Source organism: Suricata suricatta, chromosome 7 (assembly GCF_006229205.1).
Source record: "Suricata suricatta isolate VVHF042 chromosome 7, meerkat_22Aug2017_6uvM2_HiC, whole genome shotgun sequence".
NCBI lineage: Eukaryota > Metazoa > Chordata > Mammalia > Carnivora > Herpestidae > Suricata > Suricata suricatta.
In genome coordinates, this window is record NC_043706.1 from 4,909,683 (window position 1) to 4,919,037 (window position 9,355).

At 41.7% G+C, this 9,355-nt stretch overlaps 2 pseudogenes; one reads left to right on the top strand and one right to left on the bottom strand.

Moving 5' to 3' along the window:
• Nucleotides 1–1,198: 1,198 nt before the first annotated feature.
• LOC115295655 lies at nt 1,199–1,574 on the top strand (annotated as a pseudogene).
• A 4,646-nt stretch (nt 1,575–6,220) lies between these two features.
• LOC115295649 lies at nt 6,221–8,537 on the bottom strand (annotated as a pseudogene).
• Nucleotides 8,538–9,355: the final 818 nt, after the last annotated feature.

Genomic DNA, 9,355 nt, shown 5'->3' on the forward strand with positions numbered 1-9,355 from the left:
AGGGAGTCGACCTCCGTGTCCGCCGCGTCTTCTCCCCGGCAAGCCGACATGGAGGTCTCCAGGGTCTGTACGGGACCCCGAGTCAGGCTCAGCCTTCTTCAGCTGTGACGTGGGTATCCAACGTGCAAGTCCCCGAACTTCAGTGAGGACCACTTGGCACAGGACCTTGGCAGGAGATTCAAGGGCGGCCTCTGTTCTCCGTGGTTGCAAGTCAAGGTGGAAGACAACTGGAAAGTTGGCAGTTTGGTGAGTCATAGCTAGATATTTGAGGAAACTAGAAGAATTCATGATCAAATCTGATTTACAGGTACGTAACAAAACCTCAGAGATGAGTAACAAGACTAGAGTCTAATGTCTGCACAACTGGAAACATAATTTTTCTTGCTACAATCGCCCTCATTTCTTTACCAAAGATAATCATAGAAAAACTAATTCGTTTGCATTAAACGTGGCTGAATTATTTACCTAAATGTAGTAAGGACAATGATGGAATATAAAGTTCTTTTAAACCTTGTTTTGTTTATACCTTTTAAGTGTTTTAGTCTTTTTTTTTTTTTAGAGAGAGACAGCGCTAGCAGGGGAGGGTCAGAGAGGGAGATATAGAATGTGAAGACAGGCTCCAGGCTCTCAGCTAGCTGTCAGCACAGAGCCCAATGCGGGGCTCGAACCCAGGAACCGCGATATGGTGAGATGAGCTGACGTCAGACACTTAATCCACTCAGTCACCCAGGTGACTCTGATACCTTTTAACTTTTAAACATGGTACCAGATGGATGTTCTTTCACCAAGGAATTTATTAGCTCTGTAAGGTCAATTCTAGTTCCAAAACACTATCTGGTCCTATCTGAGTCTATGCACGTCTCTTTCAAATATGATGATCCAGCCAACGCCTGGGAAAGATAATCAGTGTTGTCACCTGTGTCCTGTTTTACGGAGAACAGACCTAATGCAAACTCTCTCCTTGTAACAGAGAGAAAACCAAACTCTAATTTTCTATCAAATTATCCTTTTTAGTTGATTAATTAATTAGTTAATTATTGAGATAGAGCCAGAGCCCAAGTGGGGGAGGGACAGAGAGAGTGGGAGACACACAATCTGAAACAGGCTCCAGGTTCCGAGCTTTTAGCACAGAACCCGATGTGGGACTCGAACCGATGATCCATGAGATCATAACCTGACCTGGGAACTTTGGGTGGAAATAAGTGAGGCCTGCTGGGAACAGGACTCCTGAAACGACAAATATGTCTGGAAGGCTGTGGCCCAAAGCCATTTTTGCTGGCTATAAGCGGGGTCTTCAGAACCAGAGGGAGCGCACAGCTCTTCTTAAAATTGAAGGTGTTTATGCCTGAGATGAAACTGAGTTCTATCTAGGCAAGAAATGTGCTTAAGTGTACAAAGCAAAAAACAACACAGTGACTCCTGGTGGCAAACTGAATAAAACCAGAGTAATCTGGGGAAAAGTAACTCGTGTTCATGGAAAAAGTGGCATGGTTCGCGCCAAATTCCGAAGCAACCTTCCTGCTAAAGCCATTGGCCACAGAATCCATGTGATGCTGTACCCTTCAAGGATTTAAGCTACTGAAAAGTAAATAAATAAAGGTGTAGATTTGTAAAACAAACAAACAAACAAAAAACAATTGACCTGAACTCGGCTGCTTAACCAACTGAGCCACCCCGGTGCCCCAGGACCAGGTTAGTTTTGATATTAAAATTTATTTAACTTGTTTAAATGTATTCTAATCTTAACCAGCCCTGTCCAAGTATAAAATCCCTCCCAAAGATTTCTTTTCCACAAACCTTTGACAACTATTTTCCTCAACAAAAATGTATCTCCATTTCTCATGCTGCCTTTTACTGGAAAGGTAACTATAACTCTCTTTTCATACAAAGGGGTTTCCTTTATTATTTCTAGTAGCTTTAAAAATGTAGCAGTATGTTTAACAATAAACATCTTGGTTTTTAGTGAAAGTAAAGAAGTAAACAATTATGAACTTTGTATTATATTAACATTCTGTGGCATGGCAAAAATTTTTAAAGACTTTTTATTATTATCTAGAAACATATGCTTTCTCATAGCAAAGTGTTCAGAGAAAGGACGTTTACTAAGGGACCCATTTATCCGCAGCTCCTCTGCAGAAGGAAGCCTGTGTTTAGTAAATAATGTGTTAGTATTTTCCCTTATTTGGGAATCATCTAGATAATTAATGACTATCCATTATATAATTTAACATAGCAAAACTTTAAAGTTTTAGGTTACCAAAAAGATCTGGGGAACCATTTTAAAATTTTCACGTAAAGGTATTTTTTATCCTATTTACATCATTCTACTTGTTCTTCATTATATTTAGATCACCAGCAGAAACTCCATAAGACAGTAGACAACGTCACACATCATCCCAAGCTAGGGTTCATTGTTCCTTTTTTGAGAGAGAGTGCAAGGGTATAAGTCGCAGAGAGGGGCAGAGGGAGGTGGGGGAGAGACAGGAAGAGGGAGAGAGATAGAAAGAACCTTATGCAGGCTCTGTGCTGAACACAGAACCTGATGAGGGTTTAATCTCATGACCTTGAGATCATGACCTGTGCCGAAATCAAGAGTTGGATCCTTAACTACCTGAGCCACCCAGTTGCCCTTCCCAGCTATTTCTTGATGACAAATTCTATGAGTGATAACAAGGACTTATTTGATTAATAAAACCAAGTAGGATAGGAGTTGTACGTCTGTATCATATTCAGCACTTTTTACTCCAAAGGCATGACAATTTTAATTAAACCAACAAACTTAAACTGGTTTTAATCCTGAATATTAAATTTATAGGAGCACTTACATGTTTAAGGCAATTAAATAGAGTTCTTTTACAAGTTAGTTTTGAAAATACCATTGGGAGACAGAAAAATCCCACACATCTGTAACCCATAGGAATGGACGGACACATACACACAGATAGGCGTGACTGGATGGTTCAGCAGGTTGAGCACCTGACTCTTGATTTGGCTCAGGTCACGATCTTACAGGTTGTGAGATTGGGCCCCACATCAGACTCTGCAATGAGCCTGCTTAGGATTCTCTCTCTCCCTCTCTCTCTCTCTCTCTCTCTCTCACTCTCTCTAGCTCTCTGCCCCTCTACTTACATGTGCATGCTCACACTCTCTTTCTCTTGAAATAAACATTTAAAAAAGAAAAAGTAACAAACAAAAAACCATATAGACAGACATAAACAGAGACCTTATAGCTTCATTTCGAAATTACTTCCATGAATCAGGTAGAATAATACAATCCTCACCAGTTATGAAAGAACAGTTGGAATAAATAGCCATTAAACTGCTCTAATGATTAAACCTTTCTCTACTACTATGTGTGCAGAAGACACATAAGATTTGTATTTTTTCTTGAGAAAGAACCGAAGAAAGCTGTGGAGCAGTTGGTCTTTTTATTTTAACGTCTTTGCCTTCCCCCTTTGCTTCCTTCAGATAAGAGTTACCTCCCTGAAGTGTGGTTTCATGATCCCTGGATCGTGGGATTGATCCCTGAGTCGGGCTACACACACACACACACACACACACACACACACACAGAGAGAGAGAGAGAGAGAGAGAGAGAGAGAGAGAGAGAGAGAGAGGGTCGAGATAAGAGGTCACTTTTCTATCTCACAGGCACAGGGAGAGAGAGTCTACGTTCCTCCAAGAAGCACCTGGATTCCTACGGACAATACTTACAAGTCTCTTGAGATTAATAAGGGGGAAATTAGGATTGGGAAAAGGGCAGGCTGCCAATGAATTGTGTCTGGGCTGTATGTCTAAATTCGCAAAGATCTGTGAGACAAAGCCAATGTTTCACTCTTCCTCTAAGACGCTGGTCTGGTTGAAACCTAAATGAATGTCTTCATAGGTTGAACTACACGTCTAACACATTATCCTTAGTTTTTTGTTGTTTTTTTTAATAAATATCAGAGACATTTCCAACAAAGATGGGATTCAAAAGATTTCTATGTTTCAGATTTTAAAAAAATGTTTTTTATTTAAATTTGTAAGACATACTACAAGCAGGGTCAGGGGAGAGAGAAAGAGCAAAACACAGATGACTAAACAGGCTCAGGCTCTAGGCTGAGAACACAGAGCCCGGTGCAGGGCTTGAACTCATGAACCATGAGATCATGACCTGAGCGGAAGTTGGACACTTAATCAACTAAGCCACCCAGGTGCACCTACATCCTAGATTTAAGAGCTGTCTGCCTTTGGAATGTTTCTAGTCAATTTTGCACAAAGGATTCAGGATGTTTTCTTTCCCTCTGTCTACAGTTAACTTAAGGAGAAGACCTTAAAAAAAATCTCTATCAGGCTCTGAACATCAGCTTCCCACCTGGTCTACTTTTAAAAAAATATTTATTTATTTAGAGAGAGAGAGGACAGAGCACAACACAAGCGCTCATGCTCTCAAACAAGTAGGGAAGGGGCAGAGAGCATCCCACGAGGCTCCAAGCTGAGCACAGAGCCCAACACAGGGCTTGATCCTAGGAGCTCAAGATCATGACCTGAGTGGAAATTAAGAGATGAACACTTAGCCGACTGTGCCACCCAGATGCCCCTTCAACCTGGCCACGTTTCTAATCATAGAGTCATTAAATCCTTTCAAATATCTTGTCAGCTTTCCTTTAGGAAAAATGGTAAATACGTCTGGCAACACTAAACAACCCCGTGGACCTCAGAGGGAGTAAAAAGTACTATCTTCAAAATTTCTAGAGTCTCTCCCAAAGATCAATGACCAATGGCCTGGGTTTAGAAAAAAAGGGACACTGCAACTTTCTCTCTTTCTATTTCCCAAAGATCAATGACCAATGGCCTGCATTTAGGAAGAAAGAGACACTGTGCTATGTACTCTTTCTCTACCAAGCACTACACACTCACAGACCCAGGGGAGCTGACTCTGGGAAGAACCGTCACCGTTACCTAGCATGTCTAGTTGTTCCCCAGTCCCCTCTGTAGGCGTGATACGTACCACACCTCGGCAAGATTTGTCACTAATTTTTAATTTCCCGTGGCTGGTTAAGAGAATAAAGTAACACTTTTCCAGAAACTCTCTCAAGAGGCTTGTCAACTCTGCAAGGGTCCAAGATGGGGCCCTCTTTTAAGAGTAGATATCAGGGTGTCATTAACTTTGCTGACTTTGTTTAGAACCCTGTAAAGGCAATGCAGACAGAAGACAACGAGAAAGACAAATTGAAGGAGGTGGACGGAAACAGTAAGAATTATATTTTGGTATTCACCTTTTGTAATGAATCTTTAAATGAAGCTACATGGGAATTTTTTTGTTCATTTTTGGAATATACTCCAATTTATTATGTTTTACATGATATTAAATATCTACAGTAGAAAAAAAATTTTGTTTTCCAAAACTATCGGTGAAAACTCTGATACATACCTAATGTGACTGGTAGATTTAGGAGTGATAAAACTGCCACTTGAAACACATTACCAACAAGGACGTGGCACTCTTACATCCTTACGCCAAAGACACAATCTTAACTATGCCGCTGTGTGGTTATGTTTTTGTTCCTTATGTTCTACTTTTCCGAGTTCTTTTTGTCCTGCAGTAATCACATCTGGCAAATTACCCTGGTAATTAAAGTTGGATGCAGGCAAAACTATGAACTTCCAATTTATTCGTTCTCTCAGTCATCCTTTCCACTTAGGCTCCGCCTTTTCTAATCTAGAGTTGTGTGCCCTGCAGCCAAATTTAAGGAACATGCCCAACTCAGGTTTCCACACCCATTCCAGCACAATCTAGTATCTCATCTTCCTAAAATCCAATTACTAACCAGCAACAACCATGTGCTCTTGGGAACATGTGTCGCACTTGTTTTGTAACTCATGAGAGCTACTGGTTCAAATGTGAAGCTAAGTGAAAGAAAAATGAAGGCAAAACTTGTCCCCCTGAGGAGATGCTTGGGAATAAAGCTAAAGCCTTCCATTCAATTCATACTTACTGGGCCACTGTCTCTCCTTCCGCCTTCATTAGGAAACAACAAATAAGATTGTATCTGCTATCAACACAAGTATTTAGTACATACTTTTGTTTCAGTTTACTTCTCTGCCTTCCAAAAAACACAGATATAGAAACACTAGCTCATGGTGATAAAATTAAATTCTACTTTTGCAAACATAAGAATGAGGAAATGTCATTTGTAGCAAAAAAAAAATTCACATTAGAAATATTTATGTATTTCATTATTTAATTTCTAGGCAGCAACAGAGGTAAGAATTTTTAAAAATGACTTGTATCCCAAAAGGATCTTGTTCTCTTGATAAAAGACCTTGGAAATTCCAGGAAAGTCAAAGTACCCATAAAATAATCAAGTTCTGCACATTGCAGGTAAAACCCTTCAGCTATTATTCAAACATAAGTATAATTACACACAGGAAAAATATATTATCAGTTCAGGAAAGATGCCTTAAAATTTTTTTGGGTTTTTCAAAACTGATGGACATGAGTGAGCTCTGATATCGTTATGCTTAGAAATGGCTTCATCCAGATCCAACTGAACACCATTAATGTTCGTTTCCATACAGCCATTATAAAAGGCATTCACTGGTGTGGCGCTGAGTGGAATAATATCTGGAAGGCCACCCAGGTAAGTGGCCACTGTTTTTTTTCATTGCTTTGACCAAAATGGCAAGTTGACTTTGAAGGCCTTCGGAGTAGACGATATAATTTTTAAGTGAAGTCAACAGCTCCAGACTAGTTGTGTTGACTCTTACTTCCAGATGGAATTGTTGATAGGAACACAGACTTATGGCCTCTATCCGAGATACTACCATATTTTCAACAGATACCAGGATATCCTGAAGGTTTTCAGAGGCGGAGTCTACCAAGGACAAGGCAAAGGGCACGGTGACACCAGAAACCAAGGCAAACATAACACCAGTGCCCGTGGATGGACGAATGTTCAAGGACACATTTATTTGCCAGTCCTCTCCGTCAGATGAATTATTATAATCTATGTTAAATTGGGCAACTCCAGAGCCAGGATAGTAGGAACCCTTCTCCACAGTGACAAGACAATGCTTATTTTGTTTTTCTTGAATAATTTCCTTTACTCCCGAAGCTCCTTGATTCATCAAATTCCAGCCTCGTATACATCCATCTAGATGAGGGTTAATCGGTCTAATGAGTACATTCTCCCCCTTCCAAGGCAATCCTGCAAAATAAACTTTAGTTTCTAGAAATCCATTTGTAGGCTTAAAAAGGCTTTCGGGTTTATTAATATTCATTACGGCTTCTTTGGCTATTTTTACACTAATACTGTATTCTAATTCTTCCACAGAGACCGTATTCCACAGACCATTACTAATAACTTTGCCTCCAGTTATGATTTTGGTTGTATAATCATTTTTAAACTGAATTTCAATCTTCCCATCACGAAGTGCAATCAGGAACCAACATGAGTGGTCAAGAGATTCTGCATACAGGATAATACCTCTGAATCATAGGTCCGGAAATCAAATTCAGCTGAAAATCTGGTGATCTCTGGCAAACGAAACTTTAAATGTAAAACCACCCCTATGAACTGCTCTGCCAAGTAAAGTAATTCATAATTTTTGTCAAGGTTCAAGGGAAGGCACACTGGAACAGCCTCACAACTCTTTTGATCTTGGGCAAGTTTGAATCCTTTCTTCCCATCACAATAACAGGAGTAACCTCCAGGGTAATTCACACAAAGTTGAGTACACATGTTCTCAGAGCACTCATCCACATCTTCTCAAGACTTTAATGTGGGGTTATATCTGTAGCCTTCAGCACATTCACATTCAAAGTATCCTGGGATATTCTTGCACACAGCTGTGCCACAAATGTCTGGCTTCAAAGAGCATTCGTCCACATCTTTGCAATCCCTCTTATTTGAAAGCATAAGAAAACCACTTTTACAGGAACAGTGGTAACTTCCAGGTGTATTATCACATATCTGGCCGCAACCTCCATTCACATTTGAGGGATCTTTGCATTCATTTATATCATATTCACACTTGTCTCCGTGCCAACCTGATTTACAAATGCAAGTGAATGTAGCTTGGCCATCTTTGCAGTTCATATATCCATCTTCCTTGCATGGTAGAGGACTAACCTGGTCTGGAATGACAGTGACACAGCTCCTTAGATCAGGGTAGGCATTGGTTGACTGACGTGCAGCAGTGAACAATCCAGCTCGGAAAGAGCCAAGACAATCTAAGTATTTTGGATAAAAATAAGCCGTTTCAGGGTTATTTTCAAAGATCTCCCTGGCTTCTTCCTTATTACACAGTTCTTCAATGCATTCTCTTTCCAGATTACCCTCTTTGGATTCTTCAAATATTGAAGTTGCCTGGCGTTTCCTAACCAGAACTTGTGAAGCATGCTGCTTTGACAAAAAGTTTGCCTCGGATGCGGGGAGCACGAGCACAAGGCACGCCAGCAGCGCCCCGCAGCGCCCACCCAGGACCCTCATCGCAGAGCGGGCGGAGGCGCGGGTGGGGACCGGGACCTTGGCGCGGCGGGGCGGGGACCTGCGAGCGAGCGCTCCGGCGGCACAGCCTACATGGGCATTTTGAACCTTTGTGGAGGCGTCTGCCTGCCAATTCAAATACACAGCCCCGCCGGTTTGCTTCATATGGGAATCTGTGCTGCCACGTGCACTTCTCAAGTAATCTTCTATACCTAGAAGGTTCCTCCTAACTGCTACTGTGATTCTAGGTGGTTTTATTTATTTATTATTTTTTAATGTTTATTTATTTTTGAGACAGAGAGAACAGAGTGCGAATAATGGAGGGGCAGAGAGAGAAGGAGACACAGAATCTGAAACAGGCTCCAGGCTCTGAGCTGTCAGCACAACACCCAATGCTGGGCTCGAACCCACGAACCACGAGCTCATGACCTGAGTTGAAGTCGGAGGCTTAACCAATTGAGCCACCCCGGCGCCCCTCTAGGTGGTTTTAATCAGACCTTGCCATTTGTAGAGACGACTTTAGCCCCTGGGACTGCAGTCCTTTGACATAAAATAAGCAGGTGTGCTTGACGTCATGTGCCTAACTCTTCAGAATCGAGGGAGCCCTTTTCTTTCAGTCAGCCTTCCTCGACAAGGACCAGCAAGCCTGCAGGCCCTGAAAACATGCAGTCACCGAGTGACGTACTGCGTCCTGGCCAAGAGAATCCCCGAGCGCACCTCCAACATTTCCCAGCTTGGATGTGGGACGGGGAAAAGGTTGGATCAGCAGGACCCCAACAAACAGAGACCCAGCTGCCAAAAAGCAGTGTCCAATGTAGACTCCAGAGACAGAACCGAGGACGGGGGTTTCCAGTTACATGGGGGAGTGTGGTCCACACTGC